We start from the raw sequence: 22,487 nt of genomic DNA on the forward strand, positions 1-22,487 counted from the left end.
GTGTATGTATATGTGTATGTATATGTGTATGTGTACTCTGCCAACAAAAGTACGTATAGTCAAGGCCATGGTTTTCCCAGTGGCAATATATGGCTTTGAAAGCTGGACCATAAGAAAGGCTGAGCGCCAAAGAATTGAGGCCTTTGAACTATGGTGCTGGAGAAGACTCTTGCGAGTCCCCTGGACTGCAAGGCAATCCAACCAGTCAGTCCTAGAGGAGATCAACCCTGACTGCTCTTTAGAAGGCCAGATCCTGAAGTTGAAACTCAAATACTTTGGCCACCTAATAAGAAGGAAGGACTCACTGGAGAAGAGCCTGATGCTGGGAAAGATGGAGGGCAATAGAAGGAGGGGATGACAGAGAATGAGGTGGCTGGATGGAGTCACTGAAGCAGTAGGCATGAGCTTAAATGGACTCCAGAAGATGGTAGAGGACAGGAAGGCCTGGAGGAACATTGTCCATGGGGTCGAGATGGGTCGGACACGACTGCAACTAACAACAACGTGTATGTGTATGTGTATGTATATTCAGTGCTTTTTTTCTAAAAAAAAAAAAAAAAAGGTGCCGGAACTCACACATGTCATACAACCTGCCTTGCCTACCCTTCAAGGTTCCATCCAAAAAAGGTGCCGGAACTCCATTCTGGGTGTTCTATGAGAAAAAAAGCCCTGTGTATATTTTGAGAGCGGACATCAGAATTTCATTTTTTAATATGTGCCATTTTTTAATCACCTCACCTCACTTCATATCTTATATCTTATATTTTATATCTTATCATCACTACCGATAAGGCCCTTTTTCAAAATTATTTCTTAAGAAAGAACAGAGGCTCTTCCTCATGGCACCCACTTGATACCTCTCTCCAGTTGATGATGAACCATCCTTGAGTGTTCTTAAATTACAACCTTCATGCTAGCTAGGCTGCCACTTAATTGCCTGAACATTTGGCTCACACTTAACCAGCTTGGAGGCCAACATGTTATGGGAGGGTTGATCAAATGTTTACCTGAAATGAAGAAGTATTTAGGGTATTTCCTTAATCAATTGAGGAAGGTAACTATCAAATCAGGGTACAAGACAAGGCTTGTTCTTGCTCAATCCATGCTCTCTTCTACGATTCACGGATACCAGCTTGTTTCAAGTCAGTTTCTGTACGATCTGCACAGGTAGTCCAGAGCTTACAACCACTGTTGAGCCCAAAATTTCTGTTGCTAAATGAGACAGTTGCTAAATGACTTTTGCCCCCTTTTACGACCTGCCTTGCCACAGTTGTTAGGTGAATCACTGCAATTGTTAAGTTAGTGAATCTGGCTTTTCCACTGACTTTGCTTGTCAAAAGGTCGCAAAAGGGGACCAAATGATCCTGGGACACTGTGATCGTCATAAATACGAGCCAGTTGCCAAGGGTCCAAATTTTGGTCACATGAGCATATGCATGCTGTAAAGGTCATAAGTATGAAAAATGATCATGTCAGGTTTTTTTTCAGGGCTGTTGTTACTTTGAACGCTCACTCAATGAAATGTTGTAAGTTGAGGACTACCTGTATTATCTATACCAGGGGTAGGCAACCTTGGCCCTTTTATGACTCGTGGACTTCAACTCCCAGAATTCCTGAGCCAGCCATGGTTGCCTACCCCTGATCTATACCTATACTAGAATAAGTGGCAGCCATTTTTCACAGGGTCAAATCAGCCTGATGCCAGGTCTGGCTGTTACTGAAACAAGGACTGTTATTTCCACTCTTCTTCCGTGTTCTCCTCCACTTCCTTTTCTCTCTTCCATCTCATTGCACCAGGCTTGCTAATCCAGGAATCTGCTCTTCAACCTGATGCGCGGTACCATACATTTGGATAACCCCAGCAAACATGCCTTGGGTGCCCTTGGCCATAGTTAGCAGAGGAAAACTATAAGGAAAGTCATAGTTTTGGACCGAGCAGACTGCTGGTTTGAAAGAGGGGTCCAAGAGGCCATCTATCTCAAAACTGAACAGCCCTCTCTCAACAGAGGGTGAAGGATATGGCATCATCTATCTCTAGTCTACAACACAGTCCTTTCAGAAGTTCCCAGAAGGCTCCACAGCCATTTGCATCACTCAGGTGACCCTGAAGACACGGTACCTCAAGCCTCCAAGTGGCCTCAATGACACTCTAAAAGAAGGCAAATGACCAGTTGTCTGCAAGGAGTATAAATCCTTCCCTTCCCCACCATCCAGTCAGAGCTGAAGAAGCTTCTTGGATGAGAAGCGAAACATTTTCAAAGAAAAACAAGAAAGTCCAGTTGCCTCATGAGAAAGCACCTTTGGGATACGAGGAAAGTCAAAATCCAAGGATCACAAATTTCAGAAGTGACACCATGCAATTAATGATTAAGGCACCAGTCCTGAAAATGGGAGACCGTGAGTTCTAGTTCCTCTTTAAGCATGAAAGCTGGTTGGGCCAATCACCAGGAGACGGTGAGTTCTAATCCCACCTTGGGCATGAAAGCTGGCTGGGTAACTTTGGACCAATCACCAGGAGACGGTGAGTTTTAGTCCCGCCTTGGGCATGAAAGCCAGCTGGGTGACCTTGGGCCAATTACCAGGAGACAGTGAGTTCTAGTGCCACCTTAGCCATAAAAGCTGCCTGGGGGAGTTTTGGCCAGTCCTTCTCTCTCAGCCTAGACAACTACACAGAGGTGCTGCTGTGGGGAAATTAGGAGGAGGAAGGAGTATTATGTTCGCCATTTTGAATGGTTTACAAAAATAATAAATGCGGGATACACATAAATAAATTATAGAGAGAGGCATAGGGTGTGGCCAGCAGCAAGCAGAGGTGTCAAGGCCTGGGGACACTTGCCTTTGATCTCGTCTTTTCTGTAAGAAGCTCAGAGCTGCTTCAAGGTGCCCACTTTTAGCTTGCCCATCCTGGGGGGAAGGTGAGGTTGAGAGAGGTGGGCTGAGCAGCATCTGGGGCCCAACTGAGCATCTGAACATGATGGCTCCCATGATGATATCATCCCACAAATACCCCAGGATGTGTCCTGATGCAGCTGTTGTGAAGCAGTGGCCACCATCATGGAGGTTTTGCCATTTGCCTCCTTGCCCATCTGCTGATGTCCATGATCGGCTGACCTTTGGACCCCCTCCCCCCAGCCACTGCATTCACATCTGCTTAGCCCTCTTCCTGGAGTTGCCATTTTTTTTTCTAGATCTTCACAATGCAGTGCATGATAAATGAACCAAGCAAGCTGGGTCACATACAAACACAGACACATACACATATAGAAAGTTAAAATTAATCCTGATTACTGGGTTCTGCAATTACAATTACTAGGCTTTTATTGACCGGTTTACATTTGATGAAGATACAACAGTAATATTTGCTCGAGGGAGCCTCACTTAATCACAATAGCCAATCTTACTGATTTAAGAAGGAAAGACAATTTTCCTCATCAAGGGACACTCCTGTTTTGGGATTCCATACCGTACAAGCAGTGGTGGGATTCAAATATGTGAACAACCAGTTCTCTGTGTGGATGCCACGTCCGGAAGTCCATTCTGGGCCTGGGCAACAAAAAATTAGCGACCGGTTCTGCCGAAATGGTGCAAACCAGCTGAATCCCACCACTGCATACAAGGCATATACAAAAAGAGGAGAAAGTCAAAGAGCAGGAGGCAGACCCAAAAGGAGATGGAGAGAGAATATCAAAGTCACACTACAACAACATCAAATCATAATGTTTGAGGTCATCAGAAGAGCAAGAACCAGGAGGAAGAGGAGGAGGGGGAAGAGAAGAAGGAGAAGGAGAAGGAGAAGGAGAAGGAGAAGAAAAAGGAGGAGAAGGAGAAGGAGAAGGAGAAGAAGAAGAAGAAGAAGAAGAAGAAGAAGAAGAAGAAGAAGAAGAAGAAGAAGAAGAAGAAGAAGAAGAAGAAGAAGAAGAACAACAACAACAACAACAACAACAACAGCAGCAGCAGCAGGAGGAGGAGGAGGAGGAGGAGGAGGAGGAGGAGGAGGAGGAGGAGGAGGAGGAGGAGATGGAGGAGGTGGAGGAGACAGCTCCAGCCCTAACTGTACAGAAGATATAACATAGAAATATCAGGTTGGAAAGGACCTTGGAGATCTTCTAGTCCAACCCTATACCATTCCGGGAAAATGGCTGTCCAGTCTCTTCTTGAAAACCTCCAGTGATGGAGTACTGGATGAGAAGGACTCCAATGATGGCCTGCACCAAGTAAACACTTACTGTGTTTATTTTTTTATTTGAGAAAGTGGAGGGTCTGAAGGGCCATTTCTCTACTCTAGACTCATCAGGAAAGTCAAGGAGATTCTGGATGAGGCAGAATAAGACCCTATGAAATGACCACCAGAAGTAAGAAACTATCCTGGAAGACCAAGGCGGGTAACCCATGATTTGGAGGACCAAGAGAACAAGAGAGGATGCCTCTCACTGGGCTTCATAATACATTTTTCTCCTTCCCATGGAAGACGAATCATTTTTTTGGAGAAGTTTTGGGGTTTTTCCCAGGTGGAAGACAAAGCTGGACTTACAAGAAGGGGAGGAGCTAACGGTTGCTTTCCTAAAGAGGAAGAAGTCTCTGGCAGCAAGGGGTGACTCGTCGTTGAGAGGAACAGGACTGACAGGACCTTGACTCAGCAGCTCCTAATGGAAAGTTTCTGGGTGGTGCCAGTAGACTGTCCATCAAGCATGAGCCAGCAGGGTGCTGCAGCTGCCAAAAGGGCGAATGCAATCTTGGGCTACCTCAACAGATGGATAGTATTAAGATAAGGAAAGTGGTAGTATTGTTCTACTATAATATACTGCACACTGGTCAAACTGCATGTAGAATCCTGTGTCTGGTTCTGGCTGCCATATAGAAGGATGCTGAGTCACTGGGAAAAGATGCAGAGAAGAGTCATGGAGATAGTGAAGGGCTTGGAGGCTGAAAATGGTTTAAAGAACAGTGTGTGCTCAGCCTAAAGAAGACAAAGCTAAGGGTAGTGGGGTTCCCCAGGGCTCTGTTCTGGGCCCAGTGCTCTTCAACATCTTCATCAATGATCTGGACAAGGGGATAGAGGGAGAACTCATCAAATTTACAGATGACACCAAGCTGGCAGGAATAGCCAACACTCCAGAAGACAGGCTTAAGATACAGAAGGATTTGGACAGACTTGAACACTGGGCGTTAACAAAATGAAATTCAATGATGAAAAAAGTAAGGTTCTACATTTAGGCAAGAAAAACCAAATGTACAGGTATAGTATAGGGGGTACCTTGCTCAATAGTAGTAACTGTGAGAGGGATCTCAGAGTCCTAGTGGACAACCACTTAAATATGAGCCAGCCGTGTGCTGCAACTGCCAAAAAAGCCAACACAGTGCTGGGCTGCATTAACAGAGGGATAGAATCAAGATCACGTGAAGTATTAATACCACTTTACAATGCCTTGGTAAGGCCACACTTGGAATACTGCATCCAGTTTTGGTCACCACGATGTAAAAAAGATGTTGAGACTCTAGAAAGAGTACAGAGAAGAGCAACAAAGATGATTAGGGGACTGGAGGCTAAAACATATAAGAACGTTCTGATTGGGTATCTAGTTAACAAAGAGAATGACGGGGGGACATGATAGCAGTGTTCAATATCTCAGGGGTTGCCCCAAAGAAGAGGGAGTCAAGCTATTTTCCAAGGCGCCTGAAGGCAGGACAAGAAGCAACGGATGGAAACTAATCAAGGAGAGAAGCAACCTAGAACTAAGGAGAAACTTCCTGACAGTTAGAACAATTAACCAGTGTAACAACCTGCCTCCAGAAGCAGTGAATGCTCCAACACTGGAGGTTTTTAAGAAGAGACTGGACAGCCATTTGTCCAAATGGGATTGGGTTCCTGCTGAGCAGGGGGTTGGACTAGGATGACCCTCTAAGTCCCTTCCAACTTTATCATCAGCACATCATCATCATCATCATCATCATCATCATCATTATATTGATCATCGCACAGTGAGCCAGATGTTCAGACTGGATTTGGCATTTTGTCTACCTATCGAGTCCTTACCCAGGACCTTGGATAGGCAGATGTGGATGTTTGATGGTATTACAGATATCGTCGCAGGATGGAAGCAGTTCCTAGTAAGGCCGCCTTTTGCAATTGACTAATAGCGAATTTGTCAATGCCAATGGTGTTCAAGTGGTGCTCCAGTTGTTTTGGGATTGCACCCAAGGAGCCTATTACTATTGGTACTACCCTTGCTTGCTTTTTGCCACAGTCTTTCTAATTCTATTTGTAGGTCTTTGTATTTTGTTATCTTCTCCAGTTCTTTCTTTCCTATTCTGCTGTCTCCCAGGCACTGCCACATCCACTATCCAGACTTTTTTGTCTTTCTTATCGACAATTGTTAAGTCTGGGGTGTTATGTTGCAGGTGCTTGTCTGTTTGAATTCTGAAGTCCCAGAGCAGTTTAATTTTATCATTTTCTATGACTTTCTCTATTTTATGATCCCACCAGTTTTTGCTTACATGCAATGATATTTTTTGCAGACCATTGGCATTGACAAATTCGCTATTAGTCAATTGCAAAAGGCGGCCTTACTAGGAACTGCTTCCATCCTGCGACGATATCTGTAATACCATCAAACATCCACATCTGCCTATCCCAGGTCCTGGGTAAGGACTCGATAGGTAGACAAAATGCCAAATCCAGTCTGAACATCTGGCTGACTGTGCGATTATTATTATCATTATTCTCAATCATCGCACAGTCAGCCAGATGTTCAGACTGGATTTGGCATTTTGTCTACCTATCGAGTACTTACCCAGGACCTGGGATAGGCAGATGTAGATGTTTGATGGTATTACAGGTATCGTCGCAGGATGGAAGCAGTTCCTAATAAGGCCGCCTTTTGCAATTGACTAATAGCAAATTTGTCAATGCCAATGGTGTTCAAGTGGTGCTCCAGTTGTTTTGGGATTGCGCCCAAGGAGCCTATGACTATTGGTACTACCCTTGCTTGCTTTTGCCACAGTCTTCCTATTTCTATTTGTAGGTCTTTGTATTTTGTTATCTTCTCCAGTTCTTTCTCTTCTATTCTGCTATCTCCAGGCACTGCCACGTCCACTATCCAGACTTTTTTGTCTTTCTTATCGACAATTGTTAAGTCTGGGGTGTTATGTTGCAGGTGCTTGTCTGTTTGAATTCTGAAGTCCCAGAGCAGTTTAATTTTATCATTTTCTATGACTTTCTCTATTTTATGATCCCACCAGTTTTTGCTTACAGGCAAATGATATTTTTTGCAGATCTTCCAATGCACCATTGTTGCTACTTTGTTGTTGTTGTTGTTGTTATTATTATTATTATTATTATTATTAAGGGGAGACATGATAGCAGTCTTCTAATTCTTGCAGAGCTGCCTCGGGCAGGAAGAGATAGACTTATTCTCACTAGTGCCTGAAGAGAGGACAAGATCCAAAGCAGGGATATCTGACCTTAGCAACTTTAAGACTTGTGGACTTCAATGCCCAGACTTCCCCAGCCAGCTATGGCTGAAGTCCACAAGTCTTAAAGTTGCCAAGGTTGGACATCCCTGAATTAGAGGGTGAAAGTCTCAAAGGTGCTTTTGCAAGAGGCAACGAGACTTCCTTTGTTTTTGAAGAACTGAAGAAACTTCTTGGATAAGAAGAGAAACCTCTTCAAGGAAAATCAAAGTCCACTTGCCTTTTCAAAAAGCACCTTTGGGACAACCACGACCTGGATGACTGAGAATCTCCATAGACATCGAGGGTGAAAGTCTTATAGAGGGAGACGCAAATTCAAAGTAAGGCGGGGGGATTTCCTGACTTGAGGTCTATTAAACTGTGGACCAGCTGTTTCCTGGAGTTATGGAAGGTTCCATCACTGGAGGACTTGAAACAAACTTTGGATAGGTCTTTATCTGAAGATGTTTGCTCTGGCCTGGAAGATCGCCAAGATTCCTCCCAACTGTATGGAATCTATGTGGCCAGAGGAATTCCATATGTGCACCATTAGGTGAATCAAACTTCTCTGGTGCTCCTGGTCAGAGAAGGCTGTTGCCTGCCCAGAAGCTTTTCCAATGATTTGATTTGTTGGCCCTCAAAGGGGTATGATGCCAGCGGATGCTGCACCTCGCTTTTAGAAGCAGTGAGACCCACATTGTTCCGCAAAGCAGCTGGGGAGAGATTTTCGGATGGACCCCGGTCCAACCGAGTCCCTTTGAAGTTTTGTTTGGCCCTAACGGCCAATGAGAATTTAATCCTGAATCTCTCCAAATCTAAATCCAACCCTCTAACCGCCACCCCATCTGATGCGTAGGTGTAACCCTAAACATTGCAACAGATGTCCCGAAGTTCAAAGCTCTGACATGAGATTTCCAGGAAAGGCTCCTTCATTGGAATAACCCTAAGCCACCTTCTGGAAGACCACCCACCCCTATCGCTTAATTCCATTTCCATAAGAGGAGGTAGAAAGACAGCCAAGCCTGGCGCAAGACCCATTTCATTGGCCAAGTGATTCTCGGATTCGGAACGCGTATCTGGATATCTATTACGCAAATCTAAACCTCCACTTCCTAGTTTACTTTTGAAACGCTTGCGTTCACCATGATGTCCATTTCGCTGGAATGTGCACCACCATGATGGTGAAGCTGGAGGAGATAAGGTGTCCCAGCCTGCTAGGGAGTATAAGCTGTCTCCATGTGGGTGGCCCAACCTCTGGAGGGCCTGGTGTCTTTATCGAAGAGATAAGGTGGAAAACTTTTGTAGGCGACCTGCAGAATGGAGAAAAGAAACTCTGGAGGGGCCAGCTGGAGAGCAGACAGTGAAAACATTTTCTTTTACAGATTTAAATAATCTTACAAACGTAAATCATGCACACCTGTACTTTAGGCAGTCCAAAATGTGACTCACAAATTTTTTTTTTACACTTTTTGTAAAAGAAAGAAAGAAAGACAGAAGTTTGTAATAATTAATCTGGACCACATTGATTTCCCAGCCAACACCCATCCCTTGTCTCTCAAATAGATGGTGCAATCCAGGTTGCACCACAACCTTGGCAACTTTAAGATAACACGTAGCAATAGCATTTAGACTTATATACTACTTCACAGTGCTTTACAGCACTTTTGGAGAGGTTTACAGAGTCAGTGTACTTGCCCCCAGCTGTCAGGGTCCTTATTTTAGTGATCTTTGAAGGATGGAAGGCTGAGTCAACCTTGAGTCCTGTTGGGATCGAACTCCAGACCGTGGGCAGAGTTTGCCTGCAATGCTGCACTTTAACAACTGCACCACCAGTGAAGATATGCGGGTTTTGACTCCCAACATTCCCTAGCCCAGTGTTTCTCAACCTTGACCATTTTAAGGCATGTGGACTTCAACTCCCAGAATTCCACAGCCAGCAATGCTGGCTGTGGAATTCTGGGAGTTGAAGTCCACATGCCTTAAAATGGTCAAGGTTGAGAAACACTGCCCTAGCCAGCCATGGCAATCCCAGCTTCTGGTATTTCTCCAGCTGTTATGGGGAGTGTAGCCTGGCCTTGGGGTTGTTTTAAGACTCCAACAAACTCAGGGCAGAATCTCCACTGAAACTCATACACTTGTGTTACTCATTGTCCAACATCATGATGAGATGGTCCTCTCCTCCAGCTTTGCAGGTTGAAATCCAGGATAGCAAGGGGAGGAAACTCTAAATACCCAAGTAAGTCTTGGATTGGGATTGGATTTATTTCCCCCCTGCTGCCTTGAATGGACCATTTATACTGAGACCTATCTGTGGGAGGGAGGTCCCTTGCTTGTGACCTTGCCTGATTCCCAGTTGCCAAGGTCCAAGCTGGCTTCATAGAACAAAGAATAATAGAAAGGATTAGAAGACCTTGGAGCTCTTCTAGTCCAGTTCCTGGTCAAACAGGAGACCCTATAAGATCCCAGATAAATGGCTGTCTGGTCGTTTCTTAAAAACCTCCAGTGATGGAGCAAGCACAACTTCTTAAGTAAGCCATTCCACTGATTAACAGAATTATATAATAATAAAGTTGGAAGGGACCTTGTAGGTCTTCTAGGCCAACCCCCTGCTCAAACAGGTGACCTTACTCCATTCCTGACAAACACACATCCAGTCCCTTTCTTGAAAATCTCCAGTAACGGAGCATCTACAACTTCTGGAGGCAAGTCCTTCCTCTGATTAATTGTTCTTGACTAATTTCTCCTTAGTTCTAGGCTGAATCTTGCTTTAATGGTCTTCCATCCATTACTTCTTGTCCTGTCCTCAGGTACTTTGAGGAGTAAGTCAACCTCCCAACTCCCCAAGTACCGGAAGACAGTTATCACATCTCCCTAATCCTTCTCTTCGTTAGATTAGACCAGGGGGTCTTCAAACTTGGCCCTTTTATGACTTGTGGACTTCAACTCCCAGAATTCCTCAGCCAGGCACGCTGGCTGAGGAATTCTGGGAGTTGAAGTCCACAAGTCATAAAAGGGCCAAGTTTGAAGACCCCTGGATTAGACATTCCCAGTTCCCTCAATTGTTCGTTGTATGGTTTAGCCTCCAGACCTCTAATCATCTTTGTTGATCTTCTCTGCTCCCCCCGTGCTAGAAACCAAGGCAGGAAGACAACAATTCCCCTCTCTTTTTCCAGGGGCCGAAAGAGCAGAAGCTCGTGGTTTGCGAGAACACTTGACCCCTGCCACTAATGACAGAAGCTGGCTTGAAACAAACAAGCCAGCTTTCCAGCTGCTTCCCAAGACACACGGATGGTTTCAGGGAAGCTCTCCAAGCAGCTGTCAGGCTAGCTATTCAAGCCTGATTCCGAATTCCCGCTCGCAAGGAAAGCAGAACCGTTGCCGGGTCTCTCTCTCTGGAAAGTCCCTTTCCTTGGCATCATCGCTTCTCCTTTTCACAGTTTCTCTCTCCAGCCAACCCAGCCCCCCCTCCCCCCCCCCCCGTTAATTTCCCAGTCCTGGGGGAAGATTGATTGGAAGCTGGGAGCAGGGAGGGAGGCTCCACTTTCTGTTCTGCTGGCTGCTGATTTAGCAATCAGGCTGGGAAAGTGAAATGAAAGAGCCGGTCCCAACCTGGGAGGACCCCTCGGGTTCTTCCTTCCGTAAATGGCTGTCAGGCTCTCGCCATAAACAGAAGTCCATGCAGTGATTTACAGCCTGCGGAAAAAGGCCTGTTAGTGGCAGAGGGCAATTGGAGTCAGGATCCATTGCTCAGTGCTGTCAAGGCATGTAGGGGAGTTGTTGGCATGGGCCCAGGCACTTGGGTGAGGGTGGGGGGGAGAGCACTTTCCCTACAAATTAGGATTCTGGAGAGGGGCAGAGGCATGATGGGGTTTGATGCAACATTTCAGCCGCCCTCTCCCCGGTGGCATCCCAAGGAAACTGACAGAATCAGACATTTGGATTCTGGAAGGACACGAGGTCATGAGATGCCCACCAATCTGGAGATAGCTCCTGGCTCTGAGGGAGGGGGGGGGGGTTCAAGAAGCTTGGCGTTGGACCCTCGGCCTGTATCAGTTCCAGGGTAGCTCTAGACTCCCACAATTCCACACCACCAGCTGCATTCAGCAAGTGGAGATCATTGATGTCCAGCCCAATTATGGGAGAAGCTAATTTTCTTTTTTTGCAGTGTGAAGGACAGGGGTGGGATGGGGGACTTGCCAGGGCTCTCCTTCCCCTCTGCATGAACCAGCCAGGGGGAAAGGAGAAGGTCCCTTCCCTTTCCTTCCCTTTCCTTTCCTTTCCTTTCCTTCCCTTCCCTTCCCTTCTCCTTTCCTTCTTCCCTTCCCTTCCCTTTCTTTCCCTTCCCTTTCCTTTCCTTTCCACCTGAGTGGATGAGTGAGGGGAAGGATGGCTTCATGCTTGGCCAGAGTGAGATCTGGAATCACCTTCTCCTGATGCAAAGACCCATCCAGCCTGAAGCTCAGGCCAGCTGTGTCTGAAAAGCACCCAACTGGGTGGACTTACTCCAAAACAAAGAATCCTGGTTTCTCTTCTCCTGGGAGGGTGTCCTCCTTGCTTTGCTGAAGGTTGATTTCGAGGCTGCTTTGGAAAGCCGTGAGATTCCATCCAAGTGGACCAGGTCAACATGGCCACCACTATTTCCTCCACATCCTTAAAGGCAGCCACTTGGATCTCAACCAGGAAATCCTCATCGGAGTTAGGAGGAGGGACCTAAGCATCCTTTCTCCCCACCACCACCCAGCCCTGGTAATGCGTCTGCCTCAAAGCACATGAGGAAGTTGCTTAGGAGCATGGAAGAGTCCTACCTACACTTGACCAACTGGATAACTTTTCTTTGCAAGAAGATAAAGAGTCTGAACTGGTAGCAATGATCTTGTGCGAATAATTGAAACAAATTTGCATCTATGGAACCCATTAGCTTGTGAAATTATGACAGAATATGTTTCAAGATTTAGTGAGCCTGGAAACAACTATTTGGCAGATCATCCTAGAAAAAAAATCTATTTTGGTAAGAGTTGACAATGACTTGATGGCACACAGTTGCTCAATCAACACGGAGACACAGTTTTCTGGAAAAGATAATGCTGGGAAAGGTGGAAGGAAAGAAAAGAAGAGGACCAACTGAAGGTAGATGGGTCTTGGGCAGAGAGTTGGATAAGAAGATCCCCAAGTCCACTTCTAGCTCTTGGATTCTACGACTATGACTCACTCATAGTGGTGATAGCTCACTATAGGAAGACCTGAAGGACCAATTTGGGGGCTGAGCATCCTTTTTTTTAAAAAAATCTATGCTATTAAGAGTCAACAATGACTTGATGGCATAGAGTCAATCAATCAACATGAAGACCCAGCTCTCTGGAGACGTTGATCATGCTGGAAAAGGTAGAAGGAAAGAGAAGGATCAGCAGACAGGGAGATGGGTCTTCGGCAGGACGCTGGATGAAGACCTCCAAGGTCCCTTCCACCCCTAGGATTCTATGACTCAGTTGTAGTGGTGTTGCGCCCACTATTGGAAGACCTGAAGGACCAAGTTGGAGACAGATCATCTTGGAAGAAGGAAAGAGGAGAACAGATGGAATGGAGTCAGCACTGTGGGAAGAACTGAGGTGGACAGTTTTTACTTTTTTGTTTTCCCAAAGGGGAAAAAAGTGACCTCTTTCCTTTGTTGCTAGTTAGGAAGGATGGCACACACATAAGCTGAGTTTAAACTTTTTTTTTAACTTTGCTGCCAACAAATCACAAATGAACGGAGAGCATTACAATTGGAAGAGCTCTTGTGCGTATTTGCTTAATACCTAAGATTAGTCATTAAGTGTACACAAGTTCTGCATGATGGCACCTACTAAAGCTGTAGTTTCCGTGAAGGAAAAAAAAATCCCCTAAAACAAACACAAAGCTGTCAAAATTAAACCCAACTGAGATGGCCGTTTCCTGTAGAACCCCACAGCTTCGGTTCTTTTTTTTTTTTTTTTTTTTATTGAAAATTTTTACATTTTACAAAAACAAATCCCCTTCCCATACCCCCCCCTACCTCACCCCCCCCTTCCCAACCTCCCAAACCCTCCCCTGGACTTCCCAGAGCTGAGTACAGGCTTAATTAAAAAAAAAACTTAAAACACTTTTAAAACCTAAACAAATTTAAATACAATCATCATTCTATATAAACTCCCTCCAAAAACACAAATTTAAACATTACTTTCTTTGAATATCTATATCTATAGTATAAAATCTAATTTCTCCCTCTTTCTTTATCCTAAAACGAAAAAATAAACATACAAATCTTTGTTATACCATTAAAGCTAAATACTCTTAAAGAACTTAAAGTAAGTACATATTTCCTTCAATCTTCATAATCTTCTCTCCTATCCAAAAAGAAGAAAAAAAAAAAACAAAAAACAAAAAACAAAAACTTAAAAAACCTATAAGTCCTAAACAAATCTAAGCACATTTAATTAAACAAATTATTTTGTCTTAAAAATATTAATAATAATATTTAAAAACTAAAAACACTTTTAAATCCTAAACAAATCTAAATACAATCATCACTCTATATAAACTCCCTCCAAAACCACAAATTTTTAAAATTTAAAATATTAGAATCCACTCACTAAAATAAGCAAATTATAATCCCTTCAAAACACAAATTTAAACAATATTATCATTAAAGGTTCAAAACTTAAAACAACAAAGTTAATAAACACATTAAACATTTCAATCTTCACCAATAACTAATTCCATCCGTAAAAAACTACATCCTTATCAATCTCAATTATATTAGTATTATTAATTATTCACATTCCAGTTTTTTCCATTCTCCATTCTTCCATTCTTCCATTTCCCTTCTCCATTCTTGTATCAAACTCGTAAGAAATGCTGCAAGTTCTGCCTTAGGAGACTGCTCCAAAATTCCTGAATCTCCCATCGACTCCGAAGCCAATAAGGGTTCCTTAAATTCCTCCTTGTATTGATCTTTACAATTGTAAGTTGTACAAGTTATCCTCTGCCCGTTCCTCTCTTGTTGATGCCCCTCAGACTGAGATTTCCCAGTTTCCATTTCAGGCAACAATTCCACCCTTAAAGATTGCTCCAAAGACTTTGTAGGTCTAACATCTCCCAGAGATTCAGAAACCACTAAATATGAAACTTCCTTAACCTTCTTCTGTTGCTGCTTTTCTTTGGGATTATATACTGCACAAGTTGTCTTCTGCTCCTCAACCTGGACTTGTTGAGGCCTCTCACACAAAGATTCTCCAGTTTTCATAAATATAGGCTCTTCAAACTGTGATTCTACATTCTTTTCTTCCAAAGCTTTAAACTTAATTGATGGCGATGCACATACCCCCAGGACCGAAGTATAAAAATCTTTTGCTTGAGAAACAGTATTAAGTCTATAACATGTCCCCAGGTAATTCACCACCATTCCAATCGGAACATCCCATCTGAATGAAATTTTTCTCTTTTTAAGTTCATTTGCTAAAAAAGCAAACTCCTTTCTTCTTCTTAAAATTTTAGATGGGATCTCTTTAAAAATTATAACATCTTGTGAAGCAATTTGAAATCTCTTCTTATAATAGGCTTGCACAATTTCATTGCGTAAAGATCTTTTACCAAAGTAAATTACCACATCTCTTGGCAGATTCTTCTGTGCTGCCACCACAGAGTTAACCCTAAATAATTTTTCAATTTCATTAAGTATTCCCTCTTTTTCTTTATTCAAAATCAATGCAAAGTCCTTTGCAACCATCTCCTTCAGATCTCCTTGCAAAGACTCTCCCAGGCCTCTAATTCTTAAGGCATATTCCATTTGTCCATATTGAAGCATAAGAATCTCATTTTCCATTTCTTTTTCCATACTTTCAATTTTCCCCTCCATTATGTCCACTTTTTCAGCTACCTCTTCCACATGGGAGTTCACCTTTTCAAGAACAGAAGCAACACCTTCTAAAGCCAAAACAAAATCTTGTCTCAAGATCTTATTGTTTTCCTCTAAAATCTTTTTCATTTCTGCCCTAATTTGAATTATAACATCTCCCATCATGTCTTGCAAGTCCTTCATAGTTATTAGCTGACCCCCAGAAGAGGGTGAAACTGTTGATTTAGAAACTGTAGAAATCCCTGGACGCTTTGGAGCCATCTTAAAGAAAAACCTTTAGTCCTTCTTAAGCAATTATAAAAATTCCTTCAAAAATATAACTCCCTCCAAAGAAGGTCATTATAATAAAAAGAAAAAAGGGAAAAAAAGGAAGAGAAAAAGAATTAAAAAAAAGTTTTACTCCTTCTTAAAAATTACAAAAAATTAAACAGAAAAAAAGTCCTTCAAAAAAGGGTCATTACAATAAAAAAAAAAGGGAGTTCAAAGGAAAAAAAAAGGGAGAAGGAAAAAAAAAATAATTAAATAAAAAAAGTCCGTTCCAAAAAAAATACTTAGAGATACCAAAAACAACCATTCCAATCATAAGGAAATAAAAAGAGAAAGGGAAAGGAAAGAAAGAAAAACACCAAAAAGCCTGCCGGTCAGCATTCTAACTTCCAGAAAAAAAAACACCGAGGAGTTTGCCGATCGCCATTTTACTTTCCCTTTCAACAAAGAAAAAAAATAAAAAGAGAGAATAAAAATAGAAACAAATCTTAAAACTTAAAATCCAAATAAGTCAAAGAAAGCAAAAACTAAATCCTCTACTCAGCTCTGTCCATTTAAAAAAAAAAAAACTCACCAGTTCTCTTTAAGCACGGAGGTGTTTGCGGCGGCTCGTTTTGTCCCTGAGGACAAAAACAGCTGGGAAGCGGAGACAAGTCTGAACTCCGTGGGAGCACTCCTTTCACCCCCCCAAAAAAAAAACTTGGGGGGTGCGAAAGAGGCTCTACCACTATTCAGACACTCTCTACCCCCCCCCTTTGCCCGGGAGGGGGATTTTGAACCGCTGAACAGCTGATATCTGCTGTTCATAGCGGTTCTTACACTTACCCAGGAGGACGGCTACAAAGTAGCCGCCATCACGCACGCAAAATCCACCGGAAGTCCAGCTTCGGTTCTTGATGGAAGAAATCTGCTCTCCACCCTCTTGCCCTGTTGGAAAGACCTACTTTGGATGTGGCAGAGTCCTGTAAGCATCTGCTGAGCCCAGAAAGACCCGCCTACTGAGATTTCGCTAAGCTGCTGCCTGCTGTGACATCCAAGGATGGGGCATCTCAAGCCATGGCCACAAGAAGGCTCTTGAACCCATCTGCTGCCCCTATCCAGACCCAGCTTCAACTCAGCAACTCAGTTCCTGGTCCTATTGAGAAGCTTCTTGGATGAGTCTGAAAAGAGGTTTAAAGTTAAAAAGATTATCCTAAAACTCCCTACAAAACACAGGAAAAGGCAGGAAAACTCAGCCTCATTGACTGATAGGACAAGGCCTCCCCCCCTTGACACCAGTCAATCTGAGTTGATCTAGAGTCAGAATAGCAGAATAACAGAGTTGGAAGGGACCTTAGAGGTCTTCTAATCCAACGCCCTGCTCAGGCAGGAGATCCTATGCCATTCCAGACACGTGGTTGTCCAATCTCTTCTTAAGAACCTCCAGTGTTGGAGCACCCACAACTTCTGGAGAAGTTGTTAATTGTTCTCACTATCAGGAAGTTTCTCCTTAGTTGTGGCTTAGTCAACCAAAGGACCCTTCTCTGCATCTATTCAGATGTTCAGATGGTTTGCAGAGGCTTTCTTGAGGATGTCCCAAGGGCTGCCTCTCTTTCTGGCACTTGGGGATGAGGGGGCTTCTCCTGCTTTGCATATTGCCTACAGATGGTGACCCCTCGGCCACTAAATCTGCACATCCTTCGTGTTATGGGGATCTTCACAGCTGGATGCCTTCCACCAGACATTTCATTATTAAATGATTTTAGACACATATTTTATTGCTAGCATTACATCGTGTTGTGTTTTTAAACATTCTGGGAGCTCACTAGAGTGGGAAGCTGGGATAGATATTGGAGGAATAAATCAGCCAGAAGAAGCTACAGAAAGTAGAACAAACAAACTGAAGAATAACCTCTGGTTTTGGGGGGGGGGGAATAGCAATAAAAGACAAATGGGGACAAAAGTGAAACCTGGAACTCTTGACAAGGGAATTTTGGATGGCAAAATTAATGGTAAGAAAAAGGAACAAGGGACTTACCCCATGGAGGGAGACTCAGCAAAAGAGAAATCCAGCAAACAATCTTTTGTAGATAGATAGATAAATAGAAATAGCACTTAGATTTATATACCGCTTAATAATGCTTTGCAGTCCCCTCTAAGCGGTTTACAGAGTCAGCCTATTGCTCACCAACAACCTGGGTCCTGAGAAGGATAGAAGGCTGAGTCAACCTTGAGCTCCATCAGGATCGAACTCTAGGTTCTGGGCAGAGTTTGCCTGCAATGCTGCATCCTGACCACTGCGTCACCGGAGCTCCAAAAATAACGTCTTACATCCCTGCCATCTCGTGATCAAAATTCAGCTGCTTGGCAACCTTGCGTCTTGGCAAGGTTCCCAAGAATCGTCCTAGAATCCTAGAATCGTCTGACCGCTGACCTTCTCAGCTGGTTTCTGACTAGTAAAGTCAACGGGAGAGCCAGATTCAGTGGCAGTGATTCACTCAACAACCATGGCCAAAAAGCTCATAAAACCAGGCACGATTAATTTAAAAACTGCCTTGTTTAGCCACCTAAATTCTGGTCTTCATTGTGGGCGGAAGTGGAGAACTACCCGTAGCTTTAGTGGTTGACCCAGAGAGGTAAGAAGACCATTTGGAAGCTGAAGAATTCAAACAATATAAGGAGGGTACCCATGCCAGCTGCAGCTGGCATACCTGGGAGAACCTTGTGATGGACTGGGCTGCAGGAAAAACCAAGCTGGCATCTCTCCAGAAAGCTGAGATGGCACAAATGCACAGTCACTGAGGTTCCTGAGGAAGTCTGGGAAGCAGCCATTTGCAATGACCTTTGGAGTTGCTGAAGATCTTGGGCTTGGTCCTTCTGAGGTCAAAGGCATCTGTCAATGAATCCTCCTGAGACTTGTGGCTTCTCACCTCTCAACTTCGACCTGACAGCCTTGAAACTCCTTTCACTCCCTTCAGTCTAGCCCAGGGGTAGGCAACCTTGGCTCTTTTATGACTCGTGGACTTCAACTCCCAGAATTTCTGAGCCACCCATGCTGAGGGGAAAGGGAGAGGTTTCCATGTTGAGCCATGCTGGCTCAGAAATTCTGGGAGTTGAAGTCCACCAGTCATAAAAGAGCCAAGGTTGCCTACCCCTGGCCTAGTCTATTAAGTCTGACAGGAGTAGATTAGCAGAAACTGGTAGGCCTAGTCCACGGGTAGGCAGCCTTGGCTCTTTTCTGACTCGTGGACTTCAACTCCCAGAATTCCTGAGCCAGCCATGCTGAGGGGAAAGGGAGAGGTTTCCAAGCTGAGCCATGCTGGCTTAGGAATTCTGGGAGTTGAAGTCCATCAGTCATAAAAGAGCCAAGGTTGCCTACCCCTGACCATGGAGATGCTGCAACGGTCATAAGTGTGGTCCTAAGTCACTTTTTTCAGTGCCATTGTAACTTTGAAGATTCACAAAACGAACTTTTCTAAGTCGAGGACTACCTGTATTCTGTTATTCTATCACTCTATTGGACAGCAAAGGTGACCAACAAGCAAGTCCTGGAGGGCCTAACACCAAACAGGTCATTGGAAAACAAATTCACAAAACTGCGTCTCACTTATTGTAAAGGCTGTGTCACACGGGGGAATTCACTGGAGAAAGCAATTGTGTTGGGAAGATTTTGTGGTAAAAGGAAACCAGGCCATCAAAGAACATGGCGGCTGGACACCTTCAAAGCTGACCTCAGCCCGAGCAGAGAACAACTCAAAGAAGCAAAGCAGGATCGGAAGGATGGGGAGAGACCTGGCCCATAAAATCTCCAAGAGTCAGACACAACTGAATGGATCACCTCCTCTTCCCCCTCCTCCTCCTCCTCCTCCTCATCATCATCATCTCCACCACCACCACTATGGCCTGAGGCTGCAGAGTGCTGAGCCGAGGATGGGTGATTCCAAGCAGCCCGACTGCTGGTCCTGGGGGCTGGTCTCCTTCCCAGCGCTGGGGCTCAAGTCCTTCATTGCTTCGGTTCCAGCCCCCAAAGAGTGACTCCTCCCTTTTTGGCTGTGCCTGAATAGTGGGGGTCTCCAGGGCCCCCCTCTCGCCTCCTGTCCTTCCTAGGATTTAATGAGTTGCATAATTGTGATGTTTCCACCATCTGGCTTTCTCATTCCCTCGTTCATTTTTTTATCACGGACGGACCGCTTTTCATTGTGTTTTTACAGTTTATTTTATGAATTTATAATTAATTGCCACAAAGGCCAAAAACACGGCTAATAAACACAATTGGAAGGTTGTTTGGATTATGAATTCCCGGCTCTGTTTGCTCTTCAAGCTAAATCAGCTCGATAAATGATCTTGGGCCTGGATGTGTGAGCTGAGGCGAATCCCGGCGAATTGTAACCCTGGCTGATTATTTTGCGGCTCAGAGAGGGACCCAAACCCAGGGGTTTAAGTTATGCTTGGGGGTCTTGAGTGAACCCATAAAATGACCTGAAATCAGCTTTTTTTTCCATGCTGAAGAAGTGGCAGAAGCCCCCCCCCCACCCCCATCCTCAGATAGACCAATAAGATAAGGATAGAGGGAAAATGAGAAACACCCAGGTTGATATTTGGGAACATTCAAGCCGGAAGTAATTTGTAGGGAAACAATAGCAGAGAAAACCCTTTTCATTAAAAAAGAGGGACCTCCATTTGAAGACTTGGAGGAAAGATGAGAGCGAAGCCCCTCACCAAATATTGGTACAGTAGCTAGTTGTGGAATTGTGGGGTTTTGAACCCAACAGAGCCAGAGGATACCAAGTTGGAGAGCTTTGTTCCAGAATCAGACACCAGAAAATATGACTCCAGACCTGAAGGGTGGCAAGGCTTCCTTTTGGTGGAATGGTGGGGTCCTTGGTGGTCTCTGAGCATGGTTGTTTCCCAGGTTGTTTTCTGGGAGACATTTCATTCCCCAACTAGTTTGCTAGCACTGATGATGTTACCTAGTTGGAGAATGAAATGTCTGCAAGAAAGCAACCAAACACAGAGGCCCTCAAGGACTGTACAAAGAAAGAATCCCAGATAAGCATAGATCAGCACCAGACAAACAATCAAGCAGAATGTCAGCTGGCAGGCCCTCGGAGAAGGGCCTTTTCTGTGGTGGCTCTGACCTGGTGGAATCAACTTCCCCCCGAGATTCGAACTACTCCCACCTTGCCGGCCTTTAAGAAAGCCATTAAAACTCTCCTGTTCCGGCAGGCCTGGGGCTGATGTCCCCGGGGGGGGGGGGGGCGGGATACGATTGGGACATGCTGTATGAATGCACTTATTTTATTGTTTTATTGTTATATTTATTGTTTTAATTTTGTACGCTGCCCTGAGTCCCTAGGGATTGGGCGGCATATAAATTTTATTAATAAATAAATAAATAAATAAATAAATAAATAAATAAATAAATAAATAAATAAATAAATAAATAAAATAAAACAATAACCAAGGAACTACCAAGAAAAAAAATCCACACTCCCATCAATGTTACCATGGCAAGCCACTTGTATATATATATAAAAACCCCAAACCCCACTCCTTTCTAGCACTGATGACATTGCCTAGTTGGATAAGGAAATGTCTGCAAGAAAACAACAAAGCTTAGAGACCACCAAGGACCCCACAGTCCTCCTCCTCACAAATCCCACCATCTTGTAGCACTGATGATGTTACGTGGTTGGGTACTCCTCTCCACAAACCCTCCTTCCTTCTAGCACTGATGATGTTGCCCAGTTGGGTAATGAAATGTCTGCAAGAAAACCACCAAGCTTAGAGACCACCAAGGACCTCGCAATTCAAACGTGAGTTACAAATAGTCTCTTCTATTGGTCCATGTTAAGCTGAGCAAGAGGACGGGCAGGGGAAGGTGTCAGCCCAAGCAAAGTGAACATCCTGGGCAGCACTAAAGGATGCAGGGATACCTGGGCCAGTACGCTGACTATTGTTGAAGGATCCATCCCTTTCCCAGAGCTCAAGTCAGAGCCAGAACTTGGAAGAAGAAGCTCCTGTTGCCTCCAGCCAACTAACTTTGCAATATCCCATTTGTTTTCCAACAATCTCAAACTCTGAAGAAAAGGGAGGGAGGGAGGGAGAGAGAGAGAGAGAGAGAGAGAGAGAGAGATGCTTCCCTTGGAATCTGGATTCTTTCTTTTTAAGATTGTAATGATGGTATTTACTAGAATCAACAATTAACTTTGAGTAAATAAGCACAATAAATTATTATGGAAATGAGACATCAACTTTGGCAGCTGCACCAAAGATCTGATAGCTTTCTCAAGAATAGCAAGACCGTGTGCCAGGAACCTCTCCACCTCCCCACAGTCCACAAACTGGCAAGAAGGAACTGGCCAGTTGCCAAGGAAAGGGAAAAAAGGAAAAACGAAAGGAGTTTAAACAGTATATAGGGAACTGCAGAAGACAGGAGGAGCCAGTCCAATCTTCCTGACAGCCCTTGGAGGACCCAACGGTGACTTCTGCTCAGGATGATTCTCGCCCCACGCCTCGCCCTCTGTCTCCTGGTGGCTGGACTCTGCCTCTTCCAAGCCCAAGGTATGTGACCTCAGGGATCTTTCACGGTGCAGGTGTGATGCTAAGTCAGTGTTTCTCAACCTTATTAGCATCGCTGGCTGGGGGGATTCTGGGAGCTGAAATCCACTCATCTTCAAGTTGCCGAGGTTGAGAAACCCTGACTTACCATCTTGAAAAGTATGCTAGATATCGAGCAGCTGAATTAGAAAGGGGTTTGGGGTTTCTGATTTGCTTGCTTCCAAAATCTCCTCCTGGAGGTTTTTAGGAAAAGATTGGACAGCTATTTTCTGGGATAGCATAGGGTCTCCTGCTCCAGCCCACAGTTGGACTAGGAGTCCCCATCAGTTCTTCCAATTCTGTTATCTTATTAACTAAT

The sequence above is a fragment of the Crotalus tigris genome, unplaced genomic scaffold (assembly GCF_016545835.1).
Source record: "Crotalus tigris isolate CLP2741 ecotype Arizona unplaced genomic scaffold, ASM1654583v1 scf7180000019276.598803, whole genome shotgun sequence".
NCBI lineage: Eukaryota > Metazoa > Chordata > Lepidosauria > Squamata > Viperidae > Crotalus > Crotalus tigris.